This window comes from Molossus molossus, unplaced genomic scaffold (genome assembly GCF_014108415.1).
Source record: "Molossus molossus isolate mMolMol1 unplaced genomic scaffold, mMolMol1.p scaffold_m16_p_16, whole genome shotgun sequence".
In the NCBI taxonomy this organism is placed as follows: domain Eukaryota; kingdom Metazoa; phylum Chordata; class Mammalia; order Chiroptera; family Molossidae; genus Molossus; species Molossus molossus.
The window spans coordinates 26,343,616-26,369,310 of NW_023425351.1; the positions used below are offsets into that span (position 1 = coordinate 26,343,616).

Consider the following 25,695-nt stretch of genomic DNA (forward strand, 5'->3'; position numbering starts at 1 on the left):
CCCACAAACCGTCATTAAGAAAACAAGAGGCCAGGAATCCAGAGAAGCGGCAGAAGCACCTGGTCTGCCTCTAAGAAACATCAGTGTTTACTAAGCACTTGGTGTCTGGAACGCCCGCCTTTCCAAATACCGCGTCTTCCTCATCCACTCGTCCTGCCACAGGCAGCTACTGTGCAGGGTGCGGGGAAGGGGCCAGACCTGGAGAGCTGACGCCCCTCCCTCCCCCGCCCCCAGCAGCCTCCCCACCCCAGCCAGCGGCCAGCTGCAGCTCCGTTTGTTTGCAGAGGTTTGCATACACAGATTGAGTTGCCTTTTTTCCAGTCAGTTCAGCAGTGTCCCGAAATTCACCCCCAGTGTAACTTCGCCTCTGCTCCTCCTCTTCTTGGAACTGCCTTTTGTTTGGCAGCCTTGGTTCTATGGGGGTGTGTGATGATAATAATCCTCAGGCTTATATAACTCTCTTCATCTTGCAAGCACTTGGCAGACAGTCCCTAATGAAGCTTTGGGCCAGCGTCGGGCCTGGTGGCTGTAGCGGCAAATAGGAAACCTCAGCCCGAGGCTGGAGGCCAGGAGACCAAGAGGGAGGGCAACGAGGGCCAGAGGCCAGGCCTTCCTGGCTCCAGGTCCAGGGAGGTCAGGGCAGATAACAATGACTCTCGCCTCCTGGAGGAAGGAGGCCCGGCTGCCACCTTCTCTCTGCTGCTCTGCAGGCTGCCAGTGCCCAGAGCTTGTCCTCTAGAGAAGATTTTGAAGGCGGCCCTTGTAAGTATGATGCTCGGTTTTTTTCTTTAAAGAGGAAAGAAACAGACTTTCCTTGCTGTCTAGTCCATTTTATGTTATTTATTCACTAGAGTCGTTTTCCTCATTCATGTTCTTAGATGATGAAAAGTGTGTTTCGGGCCAAAGTTCTCTACCTAATTGGGTCCCTCCAAAAAGGATTAGGAAGGGGATGAGGTTTCTGTGATCATTCACTTACCCAAATAGCACCCAGGAGAGGTGCTGGAATTGGCCGCCTTCACCGAGCCCCGGTGGTGCCCGAGGGCCGTCCACACTCCTCACCCTAGATCGGAGCTCGGTCGTCGTCTGGCGGGTCAGGCAGGAGAAACAATGCAGCAACTTTAGCTTCAGGTCTCTGCTCTCGTGCTCACAATGTCAGACAAATACAACTCTTGGAAGTTTCTCTTCACACTGTGAAATAGATGCCATCTTTCCTTATGGGCTTGAAACTTGCCCCGGCTTGTGTACACGCTATGAAATCCTGTAACTCTGGTGGACCTGCGAATTGCTAGGTTTTTCCCTGCATAGCCGAAAGGAACACAGATAGACCGGCAAAACCCAAGTCTCTGTTACTAAGGCTCTGTAAAGAATGCTGAATTAACAGTGCTTTTCTCAGGCACCATGCTTGTTGCTTTTATCTTTCAACATAAGGGGAATTTAAAACTTTTGAATAATACTGAGAAAGTGTGCAATCTCTGCACACTTAGGAAGTATGGTTTGCCTATTGAACAAGCCAAGAAAATAAAGTTCTGTTTGGGGTGGTTGTATAATTTGCCTTTATAAAACCACGATGATAACTTGGTGCACTATGAGAAACAGGAAATCTGACTATTTCAGGTTAAAAATATAATTTGGTAATAACGTAACAAAGTAAGACCTCTCACTTTTAGTAACATAGTGCTATAATTAATTCACTGAGCTTGTCTTTCTCTTTAGATAAACAGATGTACAAACTACATATAATGTATATATGTGTGTATGTGTGTGTGTGTGTGTGTGTGTGTATACATAAAATACATATATTTAATTATCCTGAACTCTTCCATTTGCTGGATCTGTCTCATGCTCAGTATTTTGCATGGTAGTATAATATCCAAAATGGACCAAGTGGAAAGTTTTCCTGCTAAGTTTCAGAATGCCGTAAAGCCATTTTTTCATCATTTATTCAATAAACATGGGAAACCTAATAAAATTATGTCTATGTTTAAGAGTCTGTTTATATGACATTTCCACTTAGAATTCTCTGGGGCTTCCAAGAAATTCTAAGGCATAATTAAAGTTGAAAATGAGACTGGATTTTAGTTGTTTTTACCCCTAAATTTAAAAGTGATCTGTCAACACTAAATTCTATACTCTAGCTAATTTAATTACCAAGACCAGCCACATAATCTCCACGCTAGCCTTAAAGGCATACTTAGTCATAGGAGAAAGAACACAAACTCTGATGGGATCTGAGCAGAGGCTTATTTTTGCCATCACCTGATTATATGACCAGCAGCACGATCTTTAAGATTTTCAGTTTCAGGTTTCACATCTGTTAAATAAGATCAAGACTATTAACCCCAAGGAGAGGATTGTTGAAAGGAATTAAAGGAAGTAATATGTGTAAAATATCTAGCACAGTGTCTAAAAATTGTAGTGTTTCAGTCCATTTTAGGGCTTTTCCATTAACTGTATTTCTTCATCTTTGATTCAATTCCTCATTTATTGAGCCTCTACTATGTACTACATGCTAAGCTGAGCACTAGTGAGTCAAAGGTGAATAAGATTAATATCCTGCCCTGGAAGAGCCCATAGTCTGAGGAGACAGAAAACTTTCGTGACAGTATAATACCTACGAAAACAGAAGTGAGTTTAAGATTAAGTGGCGGAACTGAGGCCAGAGTGATTCTCTCTCCTAGTGAAAGTCAGAGGAAATGTCACGGAGGTGATGTTGATTGTGTGCCTTGTGAAGGATCAGCAGGAGCGTGGAAGGACTTCCCAGGTGGGAAGAGCTTTGGAGAGCAGAGAGTATGAGAAAGTCTGGGGACAGGAACTGGTTTTAATCGGTGCAATCGGTGCTCAAGTGTTGAATCTAGCGGGGCTGGAGATTTTGTCAGAGGCCCAATCTTGAGTGTTGTGATGCTTCATGCTGAGGTGTTTGGGTCAGTTACCCTAGTGAAGCTCAAACTCATGCATAGAGCAGATCATGATTCACACACACACAAAAAAAATGCGTGTTTTATAAGTCCACATCCATATAAAAAGCTTGGCTAAAATGTACGTCAACTACAGCGCATTGTTTGCTTCAATGGACTGTTGTTTGTTTGTAGCAAACCCATCTCAGTGATGGAAGCATTATAATGCCAGCTCTTAACTAACTCAGGCTGGGCACTTCCAGGATTAATAATCATTGGAGAGACAAGGGAGGACTTGTCATGGGGCTGAGCGGGTGCAGAGTAGATATTATTGATGTTTTAGGAAGATTTTATATAGATCATGTCGTATCCAGTATGGAGTGTGGGTTTGGCAAATGCATGAGAGTGACAATACTATAAGCTAAGAGACCAGTTAAAAGAAGGTTGTAGGGTACGAGCGAGGAACGCTGAGATCCGAGCAGGGTACGTAGACAGCAGGGCAGAGATCCAGAGATGTTTAGAAGGTAGAACATTCTCAACTTGGGGACCAAATAAAGGAAATAAAGGAAAAGCAAACATCTGTGATGTTAGTTTGGGCTTGGGCAACTGCGTAACTATAGTGGAATACCATAAAACTAGCGGAGGCACAAGTTTATAGGAGAAAACTGAGTTAGTTGGGTTAATGTTGGGTTGAGATGTCTTTAAGCAGTTAGATTGCAACACTGAGTAAAAATTAAAAGTAGTCTTTTAAAAAGCATAAAATTGCCAGATATTTCTTGTAAATTTTAAAGAGAAAGAAAGTCTGGGCTTTCCTTATTATGCTCAGTGTCCTCAATAAATGTGCTTGAATGGTACAAAATAGGTAACATTTGCAAATTTTTAAAAGGTGACAAGTAGAAGAACTTTAACATCTAGACTGAATAGAAAACAATCTCATTAGCAGACAGGAAGCTGTGACTTTTTAAGTCTTTGAGGTCTGATTACCTGATAACCTTAGTTTTCTTATAACCTTACACCCAGCTCCACTCAGCACTTAATCTTCTATAGCAAAGCTTCTATCAGATTTCCTGGATTTCAGAGTTCTTACCCCACCTAAACACTTCAGAGCAAATGCCACTTATTATGAAAGGGACTTAGTCCCAGACTTCATGGCTAGTCTCAAAAAGTCATATAAAATTTCTTTCTGGTGGGTAAACTGTATCAACACATTTACAAATAGATTTAAGAAACTCTGTCTACCTGCAAATATAAAGAGTTTCATCACTCATCAGAAAAACAGTACTCGGATAAAAAGGGAGGGAAAAAAGGGATAGTATTTGGTTAAAATCTGAATTGTATCTGGCTTCCGATGGCTCACTTCCAAAATTCCCAAACTCCAGAAGTTATCTTTGGCTTTGAAAAAGGTTTATATTGTTGCTAAAATACTTTTTCCATGAACCAACAAAAAAATGAAGAGTCCCCAAAAGGAACTATTGCTATCCCAGTTATACAAAAGAATCACCAAATATATACTTTAGAATAAGATGCATTTGCATCATAGGAAAACTTATTGTTTAAAGAAGGAGAAGATATACTTGGGGAATTCCCATTAGCCCAGTTGAGAGTATGAAGAACATACTGAGCTTCCATGTATGGTGCTGGCCATTCCACAGTGAAAGTCTTGGCTTCGTCAGCAAGGGCTACATTTTCACAATCTTTTTGAGTTTGCTGACATAATGATTGCCTCCAGGCTGGGTGCCGCCTGAGCCAGTGTCCCTGTGCAGTGTCTGAAGAGAGGAGAGGGTGCAGCCCTGCTGTCCCGCAGACACCTGAGTTCGGAATATTTTTGCATTTTGCTTTCTTTCTGAGCACTGTGGAAAGCTGGAAGCTCCTCAGCCCTCTTGGGTTTGGCTTCCTGTCCACATGTTTTCTGGTCTCATGTCATTGTGCATGAAGTAATGGTCCCACGTGCATGCACCGTCGCAACGGCAGGATCTGTGCGGTTCGCTGCGACATTTCTAACGAGGACATTGTGGACCTTCCAGCAACTCCTTCGGGAAAGCAGTTTGGAACTGGCTATTTCTTCCTTACCAAGGCCAAGGGAGCAAGGACAGAGTGCACTTCTGCACCAAGACTAAAGCCATTTGTAGGAGACAATTAAAGGACAACTGCCTAAGAAAAATAAACTTTTACCTTACACATCTGTCTCAATGTATATATGTGTACAGCATAGAAAAATGCCTCCAGTTCACAGTTTAAAAATATCAGTTACTCTTTCAGCATTTCACTCTGAATGGTGCTAGTGTTTTCCACTGAGGACTGTTATTTTAGTGACATTTTTCTGCAGCAGAATCTGATGAGTTTACGGAGTTTGAGAGCCAGGAAATGCGGCTCAGTTTCTGAACAACTGAGAAAGCCAAGAGAGTGGAGTTCAGTCATCAACTTGCTTTATGGCCTGGATCCCTGAGTGCTAAGTGCAAGAACACTAATAACAGAGAGAGAAGCCAAACCAAACTTTTAAAGTACAGCTCTTAAACCATCGAGCTTAACTTCCCGCCGTATTATCAGCAGGTGAAATTCTGGCACACCCACACATAGTTGTGGATGGTAATGTCAAATCAATGGGCGTACGTGCCAAAGTTTTACATAATTCTAGAGCAGGACGGGATTTGGAGGTCTTCCAATCTTACACTTCATTTTACCAACAGAGAAACTGAGACTCATGAGCGTTCTCTCTCTCTCTCTCTCTCTCTCTCTCTCTCCCTCTCTCTCTCTGAACACGTGCAGACACAGACACACACACACACACACACACATTTCTGAGTCATGTGCTGAGTCATTGCTTAAGAAAAAGAAAGGCAAATGACCCAGAGCTAGGTCAGTGTTCCCCTGATCCATTCAGGTCTGTGTGGCCCGGCTTCAGAGCTGTGGACCTACAGTTGATCGAACCATTCAGGGTCTCAGATTACATATTTTTTGGCTGAAACTTGAGTAAACGCCAAAACAAACTAAGGATCAATATGCGACGAGGTCCTGACTTTCCAGCGATGCTCAGTCAGTTCATGGAAGCTCCTGGGGGCGCAATGTGGTGAGAGTGTAACGTAGACAAAGCCTGAGATACAACCCTCACAGTGAGGACCCTTAGGACCTGCCTGGAGGAGATGAGACCTTCATTCACCATGCAGGTAGCGGAGACTATATAACTAAATTCTACATCATGTGGCCCAGATTTTAAGTGTTGTAGGACTTCTAGTGAGAGAAATTGCAAAATGCAAATTGAGGTTGTCAGGATATGGGACTTCAGCTGATCCCAGAATAGTTCTTACGATTTGCATATGTGGAGAAAATAACGGTAGACTTCTCAAGGTGAAAACAACAGAAATAAAAGCCTGAAGCACTCGCAGGTGGAACCCCAGGGGAGCCAGGCCGATGGTGCTCCCCAGCATTGCCCAACCCGATCCATGGCCACGAAACCCCAGCGCTGACCCACGTTATTGTCCGCTGAAATGTTCCTGAAATAAGTACCCCCTAAACCTAAATATAAAGTACTTCTATTTTATTTATATAACTATAAATCCACAATAATGATACCATTATATTCAGGTCATTGAGAATTCAAAATAAATTGCCAATGAAATAAAAACAAAACCATAAACCAATAATATTCTGTTGAGTAATACTAATTATTTTTCCAGATGATGCTGTTTTACTGAAACTAAAGAATAAGTTTGTTTTGGCCAAGGGTTCCTTAATGAAATTATAAAAATAAATATTGTAATAAACAGTTCTACTGCACATTTAGTACTCTGCTCGTTTATAATGAATTATCACAGGTTGGCACATATAAAGGAGGAAAGGATCCAGGCAGGGCACCTGCTGGGGTTGAGACTACGGATCTGGGAGCTGTGAGGTCTCAGTCATCCCATCGTCTTACCCTGTTCTGGCAAATAAAACTTCATACAGCACAGCAGGGCGTGTTTGGTTCTTACGCGCATACACATATTAAGCAGATATTTAAGCTGCCTCTATTCTTTCTTTAATAGCCTATAGCAATTTAATTATTATGTTATTCTCCCATCTGTTATAATTTTCATAATGATAAAACAAAGACTCCATTTTTACAATTTATGAAAACTCTGGTCTCATTCAATAAAATGTCTTTATTGCAAATAACCCACTACAAGGGAAGTTGCATAATTATTAGTGGCTAAAAAATAATAATAATTCAACCCAAGTAATAATGATTGTCAGTGTCTATTGAACAATTAGGGTTGGTTAGGGTTAGGGTTAGGGTTAGGGTTAGGGTTAGGGTTAGGGTTACAGTTAGGGTTAGACTTATCATGGGTCACAAACCCTTCTAAATTTTTTCATACGAATGTTTGCATGTAATTCTCACATCAACCCTATGGAGTAAATATTATATTTAATCTCTTTTTTTCAGAGGAGGATACTGAGGTACAGAGAAATTAAGTAACTCATTCATGGTCACACAGCCAATGAATGCTATAGCCTGGAATTCAGGCATCTAATTCCAGGGTCTGCTGCTCCCTGTAGAAGATTCAGAATAATCGCAGAAAGTTGTTATTTTAACTTTGGGCTGTGCCAGCATGACCACAGCCAGATGCTTATAGCATCACATCCAAATGTGTGCTTTTACTTTGGGAAATCTTGAAGTGCCACGCATAACCATAATACAAGCATTTATATGTCAGCCTGGAATGTATTTAAAAAGTAGACATCTGCCTGATGCTTACAATAATTTGTAATATTATCAGAGACACAGAACTAGAGAATATAAATGTTCTAGAGCTCATCCACTCCCAAGAGAGAAGCACAGGGGCATGATCAAAGGGCCGACTGGGCTGGGCGCACCAGATGACAGAGGGTAGCGTAAGCGGGCGGAGGAGTTGAGCTTCCCGTGGGAATGGAAAGAGATGTGAGAAGGGTGGCATGGGAGGAAGAGTCCTGCAGCAACAGATCAGCGCCAGGGAGGCCCTGCTGCAGCAGTCTGCCCGTAAGAGAGAAGCTTCTAGAACAGAGGGGAAGGACCTGGGACTGTCCACATTTATCCTGAATCGCCAGGGCCGGTTCAGAACAGGAAGAGATTCCAGGTCTATTGTACTGAGGGAAAGAATCTCCACCCACACCTCATTACCTCTGAGATTCTCTGTATATCAACAGTGAAGAGGTAGTAAACAATAACAGAAAACTCCCAATGAAATGTTTTAATATTTACATGGGCAAGAGAAATGTTTTTTAAATGTAAAGAAAATTTTGAGCTGTGTTTGTCATCTTCCTATTCTTATATCTTATATTTCCTTATAAGATATATGTTATATATCTTATATTTCCTCTTCTAGCTCATATATCATATCCACATTTATATATACGTGTGCGTGTTAAAATGTGCTATTCGTGGCAGTAAGATTGCTTCATCAAATACTTAATGCGTTAAAATAGGTGTTTCCTCTTAGCCAAAGTATCTAGGTTGATTTTAGTCACTTACAGTAATTTTCCAACTGCCACAAATGCAGAAAAGAAACAAAGCTAACCCACTGCAAATGCTTACTTTGCCGTTCATCAAATGATAGCTCGCAGCCACTAGATTTTATTATTCAGCACATTGTACTTTAAAATAGATCTCATACCCTAAAATGAGGCATCACTCAACTTTTAAACCTGAAACACTTTGTAAACTGTTAACAAGAAACTTTTCTTTATTGTTTTTATGAAATCCAAAGAGTAGTATGAAATGAACTGAATGGATAGTTTTTCCCTTGAAGAGAGAGTCACATGGAAACGTCTACAAAAGGACTGAATTACCCACAATGCTTCAGAGTTTCTGGCAAGTGATTGTAAAAAAAAAAAATTTACTCTGGATGAAATTTGGAGAATATTATTGCTAATGATGTCCTCCCTTGAAGTTGTGAAAGGGTGACATCTGAAAGATAAGAGAAATCATGAATAAAACGGAACTGAATGCACTTGCGTCCTCCATTGTAGGTGTGGACGACCACCTACATCATCTGAAGGTGAATTAGGCAAATAATATGCAAGTGTTCCATGACAGATTAATTACAGAAAACCTTCAAAGGTACTCCTATCAAATATTTATCTCTTAATTAATTGAGCCAAGGCACCCCCAACCAGAACTAATGCAGTGGAAACTGCTGCATTCCTCTTGATTTCCAACGGCAGCTCTTCAAAACCTTTGCCCTATGCTTGATTTTATTCAAACCATGTATTGGCTCAGGTTGGCTTGAAAAAAAAGTCTTTTAATCACTAAAAGGTTCATGAACTTCACACAACAAAACAAACAAAACAAAGCCTTTAACAAGTCTGACCTGAATTTCTGGTTTGTCTTTTGAAGAGTTAGCCAACTTCTTTTTCCAATACTTAAGGAAGTAAACATCGTGTCCTCAAAGTACAAATGGCAAGTGAAGGCGGGAAATGGCTAAACATATATGGGAGGCTGGCGTTAGTTCCTTGACATAAAATCATGATCACTTGCAGTTTTTCTGTAAGTCTCAGAGCTTTGCAGGTGGTCTGGGGAATCACCAGCAATGTATTGGACACTGGTTATCCACAAGCTCAATCAACAGTAAGAGAAGACAAATTGAAGTTTAGGACTTGTTACTTCAAAACTAAACAGGAGAGGGAAAAAAATTCTAAAACAGACACTGAAAAATATACTTGTTTAGGAATCATTTCAATAAACAGGAGAACTGATTTCTTAGGAGTTCTTCATCTTCTTGAGTCCGTTTTCCAAACCTTTTCCTGTGACCCTCAAACCCAACACATCTTTAGGAAAGACAGAAGGGGCCTTCAAGATCATGCCTTTTAAAAGTAACTGTACACGAGGTCTGGAAAATCCTTAGTACTGGAGCTCCCCTGTGTCTTCCCAAGAGGTCGCCTGAGACCTGATCTGTCTTAGTTTCTTTGTATACTGGGAGGCCAGTTTCCAGGGATGCCGTGCTGTTTCCTATCTGGCCAGTAGTCTTCCATTACACACTCTCCTCCCTTCAGTGGGTAATTTCACCACTGTACGCATTATGTCCTTTTCCTATCTCGGCATGTCCTTATAATGAGAAAATAGAAATGTGTTTACTCAAATATTGAATCACTTTAGAATCACTTGTTCAAATTTAACACATATGATACTTTTTTTTTTCCCCTAAAAATCTGTGGACCTCCTATGAGAGCAAGCTCCAGTCTGCTTTTTTTTTTTGTCTTTGGACTGGAAAATTCAGAGTCTGACCAGCTGCCAATGTTAGAGATCTCTGCCCTTCCTCATCTGTCATTTGAGAAGGATTAGATAGGTAGCTGAGTCACTTCCTACCACCACATCTGTATTCATAGATCTACAAGCCTCCCATTTGGTAAATCCTATAGAAAGAAATCAGTCCTTTCTGTACACGCTTCAACAGTCAGGTTTATAAAATAAGGATCACTTTGTGGGCCTCAGAGTTCCAAAATCTGCCCCGTGCATTTTTGATTGCCTGTCTGCTCATGTCATCTGGATGTAAAGTTCTTTCCTTTAATATTTTCCAGCTTTAAAAACTGCTTACCTGCAGTTCATTGAACTTGGCCTCACCTCCAAAATACACAATGCAAAAAACAGAACCAGGAGATGTTATTAGTAAATCTCAGAAGCTGTCCAAGGGTCTCCTGACTGTTTCATTTCCAGAAGATACTCTCTTGTTCCAAGCAGAAGTAGGTGGTATTCACCTAGAATAAGATACCAAAAGGACAATTAAATTTCACAGTTTGGGGGAGATGTGTGGAGCCTAGTTTTTGGCTTGAGATACACCTGCCAAAATCTGAATGGCCACTATTGTCCCTCTGGACTCAAACACCGCCCGGTCAGACAAGGTTGGGTGTACACAGATGGATAACTTAGAACAGCAACTATGTGGTTTGTAAGGAGACTAAGATGTTTCCTAGCCCTATTGATGCCTACTCGGGATGGAAAATTTTATCCTAAGCCCACCTCAGTTGTGCCTGCCTGGTACTTTATTATTTTTTTATGTTACTTTAATTATTTCAGTTATACTCAATACATTAATTGCAATTTAAATGATTTTTTAAAATAGTCCATAGACTATAATAGTAAACTAAAGGTTGACAAGGAATTGATTTCAGATGTGGACCCTGAAAACTACTAAAATTTTCTTCATCTTGGTATCCAGTGAGCATTAAAATCTTGGTGCAGAATATTAGGAGCTGAATTGGGGTGCCAAGAAATAGTCTCTTAACTTTGTGATCACTTCTCATTAACATTTCTCTATAAGATGGAAATTTATTACACAGAATCCTAATGTTAGTTAAAATAATGTATTTGCTGCAAAAATATAATATCTAGCTAATGTGTAATTTTTTAAGAGTTCAAAAAAAAACCACACACTTAACCCAAGACCATAAGTCTTTCCTATATGATTATATGTTATGTGGAATCATAGAAAATTGCTGTTATTTGACTATTTTTGATTTACAAAAGCAGCAGTTTCATAGGGTGCCCCCTAATATTTCACATCATGGAATCTTGGAGAAGGTACAATTTTATTCTGATTTTTTCATTTACCTTGACATCAAACCGTTGTCATTTCTGCATTGTCTACACGGTTCACAGTTAAAATGAGTGCATCATTTTCACAATGGATATGGGACATATAAGTCGATGTGGGACATGGTAGTTGCTGTTGCCTTTCTCCTGTGAAAGATAACACAGAAAACTCCACCATCGATACTTTCCTTCACACAGCCATTCTATTTGGTTGCCTTCTTAATGCCAGTTTTTAAACTCCTGTCTTGGCCTGGGGCAGCCTTTCATCCCTCTGAAGCTGAAGACTTTCATGTGCGAATCTGTACACAGACCTAAGTGACAAGGCAAGTGTCGGTACGCACAGACGCACACCTGCACACGTGGGCAGACACAGTTAAATGGGTCTGGTTAGACGATACATCCACAAAGCCAACCAGTTTGTGTTTAAAGAAAGTACCAAACTCCAACGGGATGAGAAGCGTTGTCCTCACCAGGCTGTGTGCCTTTAGCTGGATCCTCTCCACCCTCATCTGACCGAGGAAGTCCCAGCAGATGGCCCTCAGTATGCTTGGGCTACCAATAAAATGGTGCTTTGTCTAATATGGCGAGGAAGCAAACTCTGGGGACGTGGACCGACCAGAGGAAAACCCTTTTGTCTTGTACTAATGATACATTCAGGCAGGAAGTGAAGAAGAAAATAGCCATTCCCCTGGGGATGAGGGGTGGAGAACGGGAGGGAGAGAGCCAGCAGTTTAACTATGATGAGGGTGGGGGCTTGGGGACTTGGGGACGAGACAGTCACAGTGGAGATCAAGCAAAAAGAATGGGATGATGTCATTCTTTATACTGAGACAATCACATAAGTGAAATCAGGTCACACACAATGGTCTTATTCTATGCCCAGAACCATAACCATTACAAGAGATTACTCTGTAGTTACACTTTTTAAGAAGGGTGGAAGGGCCCTGCTCACATCGAGACAGCCCAAGGCCACTTTAGGACGCACATGGAGGGCAGAATCAGCCCATCCCGTGCTGAGGTGGCCTGCACTAAGTCACAGCATTTGTTGAAGGTCCCTGAGCCACAGTACAGAACAGAAAGTGTCTGGATGGCCACAGCACAGTGAATTTCAAGAAGCAGAATGCTACTGGGCAACATGGTATTGGGCCAGATAGTTTAAATTGGTGCCTTTTTTTTTTTTTTTTGCAGGATAATTTTAAAGGTAGTCTAAAGTTAAGACAGAGCATATCTCTCAATACAAAGTTGGCACTTCCTTGGGGGAGGAAAAATGCCTTGTGCCATATTAGGGCAATTTTAGGACTGATTAATTCTGCTTACAGAGAAAGCATTTGATCTGTGTTATCTTGAGTTCCTAGAGCCACCGGGGTAGACATATTCAATTTTAGGTTCCTTCTTCTCGATGGTGCCCTAATGTAACCTCATTCATCTGCTTAGATTTCACAAGAGGGCATCACCATTACAAATGAAGATTTTCTGAGAAGTTGTCCCTGGACTGGTTAGGCGATAGGGTCAAATCTTGTTATTAAGATTCTGTTGTTTTTGCATTAAAAGGGCTTAAAACAAGTAAGTCATTGGTGGAGGCTTTTTTTTTTTTTTAGGATATTTTTGCTGTGTGAAACTTTCTAATGGTAAAAGTGGAACAGTGTAGGCTTTCTGCATTGATATCCACCGTTTTGAGAATTTGCAAAACACAATGGTCAGGTTTGGTAAACCACAGGTCTTCAGGTGCAAGCACGTATTCAGGAATGGGGGCCTTCTCTCTCGTAGACTATACAAAAATGTAAAATAAAATTGGACTACAGTGGGAATTCATAGTTCTGTGATTTTGCTGTCAAATGATTAGGGAGTTTTGTGTGGTGACCTAGGATGAAGGGAACATAGGTGGTAGATTGTGGCTATCAAAATGGAAAGAGGCACATCTTGAAGGAAACTTTTTCTGGGAAGTCTGCCTCCCTTATTTTTTTTTAATCTTCACCCGAGAATATTTTTTCCATTGATTTTTAGAGAGAGTGGAAGGGAGAGAGGGAGGGTGAGAGAGAGACAGACAGGCAGACAGAGAAACATTGACGTGCGAGAAATACATCGATTGGCTGCCTCCTGCACGTGCCCCATCTGGGGCTGAGGATAAAAGAAGCAACCCAAGTACGAGCCCTTGACCAGGGATTGAACCCGAGACTCTTCAGTGCTCAGGCCGATACTCTAACCACTGACCCACACTGGCCAGGGAGTGCCTCCCTTACTCTTAAACTAAAGGTCATTAGGCTATAGGGCCTTTGAAATAGAATAATTATTTAAAAATAAAAAGGTAACCAAAATATTTCAAACAAATGGTCAGCACCATCAGAAGTTTGCAGGTTTCTAGTGTTTCATCTTTTTTTTCTGTTTATTTTCTAGTAGGCTTGAAAGAAATCTAAGTCCATTGCCCATAGCCAGTTGAGTGTAGCATCTAAAATGCAGGTGTTACTTTAAGCAAATCCGTTATATATAAAGCAAATAAATCAGCCATGGCTTCTTCCAATGGGATTCACCATAAAACTAATTTGAAAATTAATTTGTTTTTAAAATTGCACACACCCCCTCAAACGATTTGATGCGTTTTCTGCATTAAAATGTACTTAGTTACTACATGAAGCAAGACTCCCCAGCAGATTCCCCATCCTGTGTATTCCTAGGAGTCGGTCTAAGCAGACACAGCGGTGCTCGGCGGTGCTCAGCCATGCTCAGCGAGGCCCGCCGGCCGTGGAAGAAGGCCCAGCGGCCATCTGGAGCAGTCAGAGCTGGTGCTGCAGGGGTACAGGTGTTTTGAGTATCTGTCCCTATGGTCACTGTGCCATAATGTATCCAGTCATGAAATTCTGCTGTCCAAAGAACACTGCTCTGAGAGTTGGCTCCAATTTTAGACGTTTTATTTACTGTGTCGCTTTCCACAAAATTAAAATATACTTGTTCCACTGCCCTTGCCGGGCTGTTGTAAATTTCAGGCAGGTACGTGTGCATTTGGAGGGAGGACGGTCGGAGCCGCTCAAACACGACCTAGCGCTCGCAACATTAAGAGGCTACGGTATGCACGGCAATCGTTAGTTCCCATCACACTGCTATTCCCAGCACCTTATTTCTCCCTCATTATTTTTTTAGTTTTATGTCTCTGCCGGTAAACTAATCCCAGTGTGTATTTTTGATGGTTGGCAAAAATTCAAAAATGTTTTGCGAAGAAAGTAGGCTATGGAATCGCTCAGATTATAACTATGTGTTCAGCGCATTTTAAAGAAAAGCTCCAGAGTGAAGGTTTTTTGGTTTTGTTTTGTTTTCTTTTGCTGGCTGAAGTTTTAGACATACAAGTGAGAAAAAAATTAGCATGTACTGTGTGACACACTTGCAGGTGTTGGAATTCGTCTAAGGAGAGACTCCAACTAATCTTTATGATTAGAAGGAAGATGTGTATGATTAGCTCACCACAGAAGGGTGCTGCTGCTTTTAATATCTTGATGATTGTCTCCTGTTGTGCCGGAACACGGAGTGAGAAATTGTCATCATCTGTGTTCTGCAGGCAGAGGCCAGAGACAGAAATTGACATCACGCTGTTGTCAGCGCCCATCACAAGACAGCCTTTCTCGTAGGGAAATCTTCAATTTTCTGGTTGCGTTTTCCACCCTCCAGCGTTGATTTATAGAGGAATTTCTTTCAAATGCCAACTCCAGTCTCGACTTAGTAGTTTGTAAGTGCTGAAATGTCCCTTCTGCGTTGAAGGAGAGGAGTGTAATTTACATTTCTCATTTGGAAGTTCATCTCCATTTAAAGAACTTTCCCTCTGGTTTGGAACTATCAAGACAGAGTTTGTATGGTGACCTGGGTATATATGTATGAATAACTTCCAGTGACAACCAGTTACTAAATGTGACAATAATTCCACTATCAAAACACTGATTTTTTTTTTTTATCCTCATCCGAAAATATTGTTTTGCATTTATCTTCAGATAGAGCAGGAGGGAAAGAGGGAGGAAGAACGAGAGAGAAACATCGACATGAGAGAGACACATCGACTGGTTGCCACCCACACGACCCCAACCAGGGGTGGGGACAAACTGCAACTGAGGTACGTGCCCTTAGCGGGAATCAAACCCAGGACTTCCCGGTCCATGGGCCGACGCTGTAACTGCTGAGCCAAAGCGGCCACGGCTGATTTTTTTTTTCCTCCGTGACTCATGTACGTTCATGAGTCTTCCTGGCAATCATGAGGCTGAACCTTTGCGGTGGATGTCCAAGAATGCACTCTGTGATGTTAGGGTTGATATAAAAAGAGCCTTTCCTACCTGAGGGAGCCTTTGGGAGAATATCAAGTGCTATTACCAGCAAGGTGATCTTGTCTTCTAAAACACAAAACTCTTTTTTCTAATTTGTAATGACACATGAAAGAAGTGTAGTGTAGTGGTTAGGAGCACCGATTAGGAGCCAGACTGCCTGGGTTTGAGTCCCTGCTATGCCATTTGTTAACTATCATTGAATTTATTGGTGTTGCAATCAGGAATATGGGGGCCAGTAATAATACCAACTTCATTGGCCTGTTTAGGGAATAGATGGTTTCATATGTCCAAAGGGCTCTAAATATTGCCTAGCACTTAGTAAAGAGCTTTATGTACATTAATTATTATTTGTGAACATTTTAAAAATCCACAAATGCACAAAGTAGGTAAGTCTTCATAATGTTATTCTGCCCACGATTCCATACACTGTAAAGAAAACAGTCACAGGCCACAGTCCCCACCCTGTGGAAACTGTGCTGGTCAGGAGTAGAATATACATGCTTCACAAAATAGCACTGACAATACTCTACGTCCACACAGTTAAAAGGTAATTTGCACACTTGTAACAGTTGTTGAGAGAGTCGGATGACATGATGAATGGGAAAGTACTTTGGGAGTATATTACCAGCATACATATGGAAAGCTTTTTTTAAACCAGATTTTAATGTTCTAATTCCTGATTTCCCTTTAGATTTGTTTAGCCTTGGATTCAGCTTTTCCCACCACTCGACCAAGATTCGGCCAACACTAAGTAATAAAATCTAATAATCACTCAAATCCAGTGCAAAGAATCTCCTTGTGGAGTCTCTGATGATTCCTTGCTCCCTGATTCTAATCCCCAAGCAGGCTGGACATTTATTCCCTAGTCTAGACTCTCCTTTACAGCAGCTTTATGGGGCTGGATGCTGAGATCCACAGAAGTGTGAAATGGGTTTGCCTTATGAAAACTTGACTTGGTCCTTTATTTGTAAATTATATACAATTGATGACTTCTTACAGCTATCACTGTTTAAATGATGATGTAATTTCAAAGCTCCCAGTTGACAACTATAAAGCATCCTATTTTTCTATTTATGCCATTATTAAAATTCCTTTGTTGAAAGGAGAAAAAATATATATATATTCTTAAAAATTATGGACAGAAGTCTCACAAAGAGGGGTTTCCGATTTATTTCAGACATTTTTTATAGTGGAGAACACTAATTCTGCTTGTATTTTATATTTCTTTTTTGTTTTTTTTAATTGATTTTAGAGAGAAGGAGGAAAAGAGAGAGAGAAACATGGATCTGTTGTTCCACTTATTGATGCATTCATTGGTTGCCCCTTGTATGTGCCCTGACTGGGGATCGAACCCGCAACATTGGTGTATCAGGATAACACTCACCAACTGAGCTACCCAGCCAGGGCTATCCTTCTTAAAAAGGATATATATATATATAATTCAAATTTTTAATTGCCACGGAATCTTAAAATAATAAACTTGGGGTTTGGTTTTTCCACTTCTCTGCCTTGACTGTCTTGACGGTGAAGTATGTAGGTGTGCCAAGCGCCGGCGAGCCTCTGCTACATTGAAGGAAGTAGAGCGAGCACTTGTGAGCAAGTGTTGTGCACCCCATCAGCTCGCCCTGACATCTCCCAAGTGCATGTTGAAGGTGACCATTAGCATGGCTCTACACGAGCAACAGAGCAGCAGCTGCCCACGTGTCAAGACGATGCAAACCTGAATCAGGCCATCTTAGTATGAGAGAGGAATGTGGTGCTGGGAAAAGATGGGAGATGCTCTGCCATTTAACTGTAGGGTGGAGCTGGGCAGGCTGCATAACCTTTTGAGTCACCGGGTTTTTTTTGGTAAAATGTGGGCAAATGCATTTAGCTCCTAGTGTTATTGTGAGGGACCCAAAAAGAAGGTGTGTGCAAATGCCAAGCCCAGGGCCATGTGGATAGCATGCATCTGAGAAACACTCATTTCTCCCCTCCGGTCTTAGCACATAGCACCCCTCCTCCTCCTTCCCCACTCATGACTTAGCCCTGCATTACTTCCAGCCTGTCCCTGCAAGGATCCCTGTGCCCCTCCCTCCCCTCCAGGCTGCTCAGGCTTCCTCAAGCACATGCTTCATAGACCAGAATGCGCAGGACCACAATGCGCTTTCCTCCACGTTCTAGCAAAGCTAAAATGCCATACATGCCCTAGTCAGTTTGTCTCAGCGGTTAGAGCTTCAACCCTCAGACCAGAGAGGCCCGGGTTCGGTTCCTGCTAAGGGCTAGTACCTAGGTTGCAGTTTATCCCGGCCCTGGTTGCGGTCATGTGGGTGGCAACCAGTTGGTGTGTCTCTCTCACATCTGTTTCTCTCTCTCTCTTGCACCCTCTCTCCCTCCCACTCTATCTGAAAATGGATGCAAAAATGTCCTCAGGTGAGGATAAAAAAAAAAAAAAAAACATATATGACCTTTGTAAAACATCCCTTGATTCCCTCACAGCCAGAATTCTTTTCTTTTGAACTCCTGTGGACTTTATACTTTAATTATGCTTCATATTTATGTAAATCTTGTTTGTATCATACAGGCACTTGCCATATGGGTTCGTACCATTTCTTTCTACTTTTAGCACAGTGCTTTGCAAGTTCAGTGCACAACAAATGCTTGTTTTTTATTTCAAAAACAAAGTTGCAACTTCTGGTTTAAAAATATTGAGATTTGTGACTTGCCCAAAGGAGCCATCCGTGCTTTGGTTCACCTAGTGGTTAACTGCAAAAATCACTTATACGTTTTTTCCTGTATTTGTTTAAGTATCTGAATACTTACAAGGCTCCTGTGCAAATAAACCCAGAATTAAATACTGAGCAGGCCTGTGGCCTGGCATCTGTCTTGTAGAATTTAGTGAAAGATACCAGCTACAGACAGAGCTGTTATGAAAGGCAAGAACCTCATGGAATAATGAATGAATAATCCCCCAAATCTCTTTGCCATACATCAATGGCTCTTAAAAGTAGCTTGTTACAAGGGATCACTCTGAAAGACCAGAATCTTTGGACATGGAACACTGCAGAGACAACTACAAGCCTACTGGAATCACCATTCGTGGCTGAGAAACACCAAGATGGAGGCGGTAGGAAAGCCACTTGGTGGTCAGTGCCTGACGTGGGATGATTTTCAGTGCACGAGCACTCCAGGGCTAGCTGGCCCTACTCTTGAGGCTTGACCGTTCTGAGTACTAGCATGGTACCAGTTACTCCCTCTTGATGGGAAGGGAGTCTCACCACATTTGTATTCAAACTTGCTTTATCTTCCCCCTCACTAGTCAGTAAGACCTTTCAAGGCAGAGACAGGGTCACATTCAACTCTGTTTCCATTGCCTAACAGAGTTTAGCACATAGCAGACATAATCGATGTTATTGAATGAGAGAATGAATGACTCCTGTTCAATTGATCCCTAATATTTAAGGTGTTTATATGTAGTTGAGACATTGATGTATCTAAGAATGTGCTTTTTTAAGCAACAGAGAAAAATCAGTTAAATAATTGAATTCATGTGAGCTAGAGATCAATGCTAAGGTGGACTAGTCCCGTGTTAAGCCTACTTACCGTCCCTTACAGCTGTAACATGTCAGTATCCAGAAACAGATCATATGTTTTCAGGTACCCGTAGGATAGTAATGACAAGTTATCCTGGAATTAAAAGCAGTGTTGCCTGTTTTTAATATTCAGTCCATGAAGTTGACAAATGCAGTTATATCCCTTTAGGGACATCTGCCACTATGCATATACCAGGATTATAAAGTTTCAGGCTATAGTTTTACTTTTTAGTCTTTTGAAGAGACTGCGATGGCTTTTCATTTAAATAGCACAATGCATTGAGTTGGTCTTTCAAGATCTATCTAGCTTTCTTCCTATGGTCAGAAAGTAGATTTACAAATTAAAATTATGATCAAACTGCTATTAACTGCACAACTTGAGTGAGAAAGAAGTCCTGCATTCACATGCTAAAGATTTCTCTCTGAAATCTTAATATAATACCTCTAAAAAAGTTGTATATTAAAAAATCTGTATGTGAAAGTGTCTTAAAAATTGATGATACTTAAAATCTTTGGACATGGTTGCATTTCTTATAATTAGAATACTTTTACTTATTTAAAGAGTTCCAAAAGTTTGGAGTGTTCCAGCCCCATGCATGTGTGTGCATGAACAAATCACAGTACTGATAAGTTATTCCTAATCTGTAAGTCAGTTCAGAGTTTGCACATCATTTTATTATTAAAAATAAGTCTTTTAATACTTAATCTCATTTGATCACAGGATTTTTAAACTTAATCTCATTTGATCACAGGATTTTTAAATTTCCCTTTTGTTTCCTTTTTAGTGTATTTCTAGTTTCTTGCAATGAAAAGCGGTCGTTTTTGGGTTAAGGAACTCAACTGTGAATGAGGTAGCAAATCAGTTGGTTCATCCTTCTAGTTACCTTCGGCAAGTCACCTTTTCATCTGTGTTCTTTGATTACACAACCAATCAGGTGGAAATAATAATTTGATCTCCACATGAGAGTGAAGGATGCCTGAAATTCTAATATAGGATAACAAAAAACTGGTTCATTATTGAGGGAACCTTTTCAAAATAATGATTGTACTTGTGCAAAGCCTGAGTGAGATGACGTTTGAAGAGCAGTGATTTAAGTCTGTGGTCCCAGAGCTGTTTGGAACGAAAGGTTTTATTTCACTTTGTTTTTCTCCAGCATTTACCCCCTTGGTTTACATTCCCCAGTTAGGAATTTAAAGTGAACCTTTGCCAAAGCCTCAGGTTCCACCTGGTTTGGGGTTGAAACCACATGAAGCCACTGAATTTTACATAGTTTCCATCTGAAATGATATATCAGCTTAGGTTCTTTTTCAATGTGAGCCAGGTTTGCAAGAAACTTGGCTAAGCTTTAGATGAACCTGCTCTGAGTTTTGATTTTTATATCAGACCCTAAAATGAGCCCACTCACCTAGTTCAGTCTTTTAAAAAGCTCTTATTATAATGTCCCCAGAGTGTATATAATCGTGACTGGAGGCTGAGGTGCGGCAACACCTTGTTTCAGTGTAACGTGGGGGAGACTTTCTCAGCTGCTTGGAACCCATTCTAATTGGGAAACCAGACAGACTCAATAATAGAGGCTCTAGCGTCGGGCATAACATTTAAGCGAAAGAATTTCTTTTGAAGTCTCAGCAAAAGGGTTTTCAAGTAAATAGCTCAGAGAGACCAGGTTAATTCACTTTTTCCTTTGTCCTTTCCTTTACTTATGCATACACGAATTCAACAAATATTCACCGAGCACCTACCACGTGACATGCCAGGCCCTGTTCTAAGGTCTTCATGATACATCAGTGAGCAAAATATGTAGAAATCTCAACTTTTGTGGGTCTTACCTCTAATAGCAGAAGATCAAAAATAAAACTAAGCATAATATATAGGTCAAATATATATAGTATATTAGAAAGTGGTATTAGTTTATAGTAAAACAGAGCAGGGGGTAAAACTAGGGGTCAGGGTAAGTTGCAGCATTACAAAGAATTCACAAGGAAACCTCAATGAGAGGCTAAGACTTGAACAAAGGCTTAAGAGAAGTGAGAAAATAGAAACCAGATATCTTGTGGAAGAACATTCCAGACGGAGAGAACAGCTGGAGCAAAGGCCCCAGCGTGGAATTATTCCTACGTGTGGTATTCCTACCACAGTGAGACCACTGTGACGGACAGAAAGGATTGAACAGACAGAAGTATGGCAGAAAATAAGGTCAAACAAGCAACAATACACCAGCACGTGATCTGCGGGCCAAGAGAAAGATTTTGACTATTTCTCTAGATGAAAACATGGTCATTGAGGGATTTTTGTATAAAGAAATCATGCATTTTGACTTCTATTTTAAAAGGCTCCCTTTGTCTGCCATGTTGAGAGTAGACTAGAGATGGGAAAGGTAAAAAGAGAAGATTCATTACAAGACTGAGAAAAGAGTGCTGCAGATTTAGTGATAGCCACGGAAGTAGGAAAAAGTAGTCAGATGCTAGCTATTTTTGAAGATAGAGGCAACAACAGCATCGCCTAATTGATTGGGTGTGGTAGGGGACAGGTGGGGAGAAAAGGAAAGAATCAAGGATGCGTCGAAGGTTTTGGCCCAAGCAACTGAAAGGATAGAGTGACCATCGACTGATTGGAAAGGCCACAGTTGGAAGGGTTCTGGGGAGTAAGATCAGGAGTTCAGTTTTCGAAATCAAGTTTGAGGTGTCTAGACCTCCAAGTGGAGATAGCATTGAGTAGGCAAGTAGACTGATAGACTGATGAGTCTGGATTTGGGAATAGAGGTTTGCATTTGAAAGTCATTAATTAGTGTGGTATCAGCAGAGATGTGAGTATAGACAGACAAAAGAAGACTAGGTACTCCAACATTAAGAAGTCAAAGAGAAGAGGAGGGATCATCAGCAGAAGACCCTGAGGAGGAGCCCAGTTAAACAGGGAACACAGCCCTGGCCAGTTTGGCTCAGCAGTTGGAGCGTCGGCCTGTGGACCGGAGAGTCCCGAGTTTGGTTCCCACTAGGGGCACGTACCAAAAAAAAAAAAAATGGGGAACACAACAGGCGGGGGAGTTCCTGGTTTCCCAGAAGTTGAATGAAGACAGGGTTTCAAGGAGGAGAGAATGACCAAGTATGTCCAGTGTGATGAGGATTGAGAACTAACCATTAGACGGATCTCCTTGGTGGTCATTGCTGACATGTATGAGAGCCACTTTGGTGGAGCAAAGGGCGAGAAAGCCTGATTGTAGCAGTCAGAACAGAGAATGAGAGAAGAGAAAATACGACAGAAAGAATTATGATGGCTCTTCCAAGGGGCTTGCTGCATGGGGAGCACAGAAATGGGGCAGCAGCTGGCTGATGAGAGAAGCTAGGTCCAGAATGTTTTTGAAAGGTGGGAGAAATAACAGCATGTTTATATGCTGATGTAATTTTTGGAGGAAAATGATGATCGGAGTAGAAAAAATGGGGGAGCATTGCTGGAGTATGATTTTTTGAATAGGTGAGAAGAAACAGAACTTAGCACAGAATTGGCTTCAGACAGAGCATGTAGGTATTTCACGTACTTAAAAACTTAGACGGCAGAATATAGGGGAGCAGATGCTGGTAGATGAGCAGCCTGAGGAATTGGGGAGAATGGAAATTCTCCTCCAATTGCTTTTGTTTCCTCGGTGAAGTATGAACTGAGATTATCTGTCAGAGGTGAAGGTCAAGGAGGAGTGCTGTGGGCTAAGGAGGGAGGAGGTAGTGTGAAAAGGACATAAGACAGAGAGAATGGAGGAGTCACAGCACCGGGGACATCAAGCGTGGTAGCCTGGCAGCACTTAGGGCCTCCTTGAGGTTAATGGCACTGAATATGGCGTAAGACCATTCAGGCTAATGTGTTTGTCCCCAGGCATGTTCAGCTGCACAGGTGCAGCTGTGGAGGAGGCAGGGAGGTGGGTTTAACTAGGACTGAGGTGTGCCAAGAAAGGATGGCAAAGTGAGTTGAGAGTATTCACAAAGGACTGGTTATAATGACTAACTGGGATTTCGTCTGATGAGGAGGGGAGTGAGGACATTAAGGGGAGGAGGGCCAGTAAAGGAGTGGTAGGATCAAAGGCTCGAAGAGCCCTGCTGTGGCAAAGAATCGTTGGGATTGGCACATGCAGAGGCCAAGAGTAACATCGGGAGGGCAGGATGCCTGAATTTGAGATGACAGGAAGGGTGGCAGCTACCAGTACTGCTAAGGGCTAGGGATTGACTAGGTTGGCCTAGAGATTGGAGGGCAGCTGATCCAGAGTCCAGAAAGAAAGAGGCTATGGTGCTGATGAGCTCACATTCATGAACTTTGAAATCTCCAAAAATTCAGGCAGGGTTAATATTGGAGAGAGTGAAAGTGAGGCAGGAGCTAAAATCACTTGCTAAATGAGGAGAAATATTCTAGGGTCAGTCGATAACTATGGAAGTAGTAGGCTAATAACATGAGCTAATTATTTTTATTAGAGGAGAAATAAGAAAGCACACAGATTTAATTAGAGGGAGGGAGGAAGGGAGGAAGGAAGGAAGGAAGGAAGGAAGGAAGGAAGGAAGGAAGGAAGGAAGGAAGGAAGGAAGGAAGGCTTTAAGAGAGAATTTAGCATTACACTAGTACAATGGATAACCCAAAATTTTATTCAATTTTCTAGAATTATGTTATTCAAAAATAGTTATACGCAAATCTGGACAAAGCATTACATTTCGTGTAAAGGAACATTTTGCCAAAATGAGCTTTCTTCCCTTCCCGACCAGAAACTATCAAGTGCCCAATAATTTGCTCCTTCTTGTTTTGTAATGAAATAAACAAGAAAGTCCTTAGAAAAGTGTCAAACAATGGCATAGAAGAAGGAATCCAATTGAAGTATAGATGGCCCAGGCTTGCTTTATGGCAATAATAAACCAAATTATCTTCCCTGGAAAAAAGATCTGAAATCTCCAAAGGACGATGGATAGTGCTTCATATGTATAGTGGTGGCTTTATTACCCCTTTTATGGCTTTGAGTCTTGTCCTTACTTTGACAGGAGATCATTCCGATGTGAATTTATTTTGATGATGATCCCTATACAGACTTTAGGCCTGCAAAAGTAATTCATAGTATTCATCCTGGTGAAGGCTCAGAGAAGATGATCAGATTTTTATATTGTCATGGTTAACCCACATTGCATTCTTTTTTGTTTTGTGTTATTTCTTGCTTTTGTTTTCTTTTTGTTTCAACTTTTTTAAAATTTAACTTCATTGTTGAAAGTATTACAGATGTCCTTCCTTTTTTTGATGCCATAAGAATATTTGGAAACTATTTCCTGGAGGTCAGGAAGAGCCCCTTGGCCAGGTTCTGTCCCAGTCCGACCCCACAGGGGCTCAGAAGGTGCTCAATGGCACTAAGTCACTTGCCTGTCAATCTTGTTGTCAGTTCAGTTTTGTAGTGGAAATGAAGCCTATTTTCTTTGGACTGAAATCGAGAAAGATGTCCAGGTAGAATTCCCCTGGAGTAATTTTTCTTTTCGTGCTTATGAGTTATCTCTTTGCCTGTGGTGATTGATGGCAGGGATGACACCAGGTATGCGTGTTACGTGCCATTGAGTCGGCCTCCACTCCTGGAATGATGTCCAGGGTCCTGTCCAATGGCCCTGCTCAGCTCCTGCAGACTAGCCAACGGCTTCTTGTGTGGAGTCAATCACGTCATATTTGGTCTTCCTCTGTTCCCGCTGTCTTCTATTTTTCCCAGCATTATTGTCTTTTCCAGAGAACTCTTCCTTCTCATGACGTGCCCAAAGCAGGCCAGCTTCAGGTTTGTCATTTTGCCTCCAGCCATGTTTCAGACCCTTGTTTCAGGTGGACCGATTTCTCTCCTGCCAGCCATCCTCACTGTCCCACGCTCGCACCGGAACTGAGAGTAGGAGGCTGGGGTGATCTAAGCCTTGGTCTGTAGTGACACATCTTTGCTCTTAGAGATCTTCCCTAATTCTTCGGCTGCTGCTTTTCCAGTCTCAGCCATGTTTTGATTTCTTGCTACCATCTCCATTGGAATTGATGACTCAGCGGAGGTATGCAAAATCTTCAACGATTGCAATGGCTCATTTCAAAAATCAGTCAACCAGAGGAGACCTTCTTTCTTGTGCTTTTCTAGGCAGTCGGTGGGGAGAAATAAATATTAAAAAGGAAAAAGAAGGTTCAGAAGAGGATTTTTAATAAATTAGGATCTTTACTATAAATGGTAATAATATTATAAATTGCAGTAAACTTCCCAGGCAGCTGATACTATGTAAAGTGGATTTGATGGGCTTCGCCTGAAATCGCAATTGTCAATCATTCATTCACTTAACAGGTATCAACACATGCCTTCCATGTGCAGGATATTGTTCTGAGATCAGTGACATTACTGAGGTCATAATGTCCGATG

The 25,695-nt window shown here is 41.5% G+C and overlaps 1 protein-coding gene across 2 annotated transcripts in view; it reads left to right on the top strand.

The window, feature by feature from the left end:
* The first annotated feature begins 661 nt into the window (after nucleotides 1–661).
* The window catches only part of SULF1 (sulfatase 1), a 131,992-nt gene continuing 106,958 nt past the window's right edge, over nucleotides 662–25,695 (top strand). For both annotated transcript variants that reach the window (XM_036264318.1, XM_036264317.1), the window contains exon 1: nucleotides 662–762. The gene's annotated coding sequence lies outside the window, so the exon portion shown is untranslated. The remainder of the gene's footprint in view (nucleotides 763–25,695) is intronic.